The sequence below is a fragment of the Cydia strobilella genome, chromosome 10 (assembly GCF_947568885.1).
Source record: "Cydia strobilella chromosome 10, ilCydStro3.1, whole genome shotgun sequence".
Taxonomy (NCBI): Eukaryota; Metazoa; Arthropoda; class Insecta; order Lepidoptera; family Tortricidae; genus Cydia; species Cydia strobilella.
This window is the reverse complement of record NC_086050.1, coordinates 10,276,401-10,279,712: the sequence shown is the minus strand read 5'-3', so window position 1 is coordinate 10,279,712 and position 3,312 is coordinate 10,276,401.

Sequence of the window (3,312 nt, the reverse complement as noted above, 5' to 3'; positions counted from 1 at the left end):
TATGTTGCGGTAGGGTTGCGTGGTTTAGTACTCATAAAAATCATAAGTAGGGTAAACTCGCATTATTTGGTGACACGCCTAATTGGGTGATACAAGTTTTGAAGCATGACACGGAAAGCTAGTGAATTAGGGTCTTTTAAATGGGACCTCACGGCTTCACGGCTTCGGCGGCTTTACTGTGAGGCCCATTTAAAAGGCCCTAATTCACTAGCTTTCCTCGGTGTCATATTTCAAAACTTGTATCACCGAATTAGGCGTGTCACTAAATAATGCGAGTTTTCCCTACCTATATTAATTATACAGGTTAGGTACACGTAATAGATCAGACCAGATTCATGAATCTAATAAAATTGTCAGTGCGAATAAGTACATCTAAAGTAGAAAATACTATATAGGAAAAATATATGAATGAAAGTTGTTTCTCGGAAATACTGGAATAATGTTCATATTTGCCAGGCATTAGCATATTAGCAAGATTCAACTCAAAGTGAAATTATCACGAAATTAGCACGTTAATAGCAAACACGAGATTGGATATTCGATACTAATTCAAGGCCTTATTCTCGTGCAGTTGGCGTATCTATTAACGTTATATGGAAAACGTATTTGTCGCGTGTTCCTTAAAATTTATTAAAAATATATTTTATTTTCTAAATACGCTCTCCAGGTTTATTCGTCCCGAATCTGGGCGCGTAAGTTGAGACCTCGTACGTTCGGCGACACATCCAATTTTCCGCGTTGCTTTCAAGCTACACGGTATTGTGTGCCATTCACATGTTGGCACTTGGATTGGAATTAAAATCGGAAGGTTCTATTGTAGTACTTCTTATAAAGAAGATATCTATAAGCTTATAGATGCGGAAATTGCGAAATCGGCACGAGGTAAACTTATCACCGCACTTATCGCATCCCCAGAGTCGGATATTTCCGTTCCATGGCGGACGCCATTTTCCCAATTTGGTCATCATTTTATCGTAAATACACAACGAAACACATTAGTTGCCAGCTAATATTGAGTCTATCTTTCATTAACTATATTTACATTTTCATGTGGTACAATTTTTTGATCTCTATGGTCACAAAATATTCGAAATTAGTAAGTAACCATAGAAAGGTGGGCTCTAAATTTCTTAAAACATTAGCTCATGTCATGATATTCCTAAAACTTAACATAATGAATACTCACCACTTTTTGCGACTTCTGTCCCTAAAGGTGTTAACATAGGTTTTAAAAATTTGTTCTTCACGGCAAACGAATCCCGGGTTTACGTCTATTTTCTACATTCTGCCGACGCCTGTTTCGCTTTACGAATACACAGATTGAACCTCTGATTCCAATTCGAAATGGAAAACACGTCAGATGTCAAAAGTTTACGACAAGGGAGTTAATGAGTTAGGTATCTGTGTATGTGTATGCATGCATCCACACTAGTCCATACTTCCATACTAATACTAATATTATAAATGCGAAAGTGTGTCTGTCCGTCTGTCTGTCTGTTACCTCTTCATGCTTAAACCGCTGAACCGATTTAGTTGAAATTTCTTATAGAGATAGTTTGAGTCCGACGAAGTTTGAGAACGACATGGGTAGTTTTTATCCCAGAAATCATTCTTTAAGGGGGTGAAAAGGGGGAGTGGAAGTTTGTTTGGGAAATCGATAAAAAGCAGATTGGATAAAATTTAAGCTACCCAAACTACTAACTCCACGCAGACGAAGTCGCGGGCAAAATCTATTATCAAATATCAGCTAAATTAATTAAATAGAAACGTCTGCAAACAATACCATAATGCTTAGAAATAAATAAAGGAAAAGTGCAGAAATTCACTGTCTCGGGCGAGAATCGAACCATGGGATACTAGCCCATCGCTCTATCAACTCAGCTACCTAAACTTTATCTGAGCTTTCAGCTAGCATGGAAAAACCATAAAATGTGTGCGTTAAACTGCAGTATATATACCACTGTAGCCTATATAAGGCGGATGCGGTGTAACGCCTGATTGTTGTATGGGAGCCCCACTTAAACATTTATTTTATTCTGTTTTTAGTATTTGTTGTTATAGCGGCAACAGAAATACATCATCTGTGAGAATTTCAACTGTCTAGCTATCACGGTTCATGAGATACAGCCTGGTGAAAGACAGACAGTGGAGTCTTATTAGTAATAGGGTCCCGTTTTTACCCTTTAGGTACGGAACCCTAACAAGTGTATCTTAGGCCTAAAGCACTGATTTCAAAGAATTACGATAATGATATATAGTTGGTCAAACTAAACTGTCAGTAAATAAGAACAATAGTAGATTGTTAACCAAGGGATGAAAGACACTCATTTCTGCCGAGGTATTTTGGCGCTCGAACACAGTGAGAACGCCAATAGTCCGAGGCAGAAACGATGCCTTTCACCCGAGTTAAACACTCTACTTTTCATTTCGAATACGAGGAAAGTAAAATGCATGTTTTTTTAAACACATGACTAAGTATACATTTTTATAGTATTTCTTGAGGGTACTTTTAATTAACAATTCCGGCAAAAGTATCGTTATTTATGGAATGGAGAGGCAAATATCAGAATGGAAATTGTATAACAAATCCATTTAAACTCAAATTTCAATTGCGTATCGTAAAAAAAAAATCGTACTTCGAACGTAAAATGCTCTAGTGCAGACACGTATCATTTTCTGCACACCTTTTAGAACAACAATGACCCTCTTTCAGAGCATGAGAAATTAAAAAACTATACTCATCCTTTTCTTTTGGGTGCTAGTACTAGTGTAACTAGTGTAGTACTGTTTATGTTTGAAAAGAGACAGTCCTTTGACAAACCATAGTTTCAGGGAAGGAACAGAAGTTTTTTTTCTTTAAGGAAATCGTGATTACAGAAAGTGCTGGATTTGTTTCATTAATAAAATTTGTCCCACCTGCGAATGATACAGGAATTTAAGAGAATAATCAACTTTTAGAAAGTAAAATGTATATATTTCAAGGTAAATTAACGAGCCTTCACCACCATTTTCCAATAATTAATCTACTTACAATTCGTGTATTTTGGAACAAATACTTCAAAAAAGAAATTATATAATACAGACATGTAATACAGCAATGCAGAGGTAAACAACAGGCGGTCTTATCTTTAAAAATCTAAATGTCCCAGACTACCTATTTCTCTAAGAAAACATTTAATCCAACAATATTTTTTTCCTAAAAGTGTATTACCGAGTAATTGGTTGTCACCAGACGACATTACGTGTAATAAACCCTACTTTTTACACAACATTTATTGGAATCTCTAAATTTTATTCGGAGCGTCGGAGCAA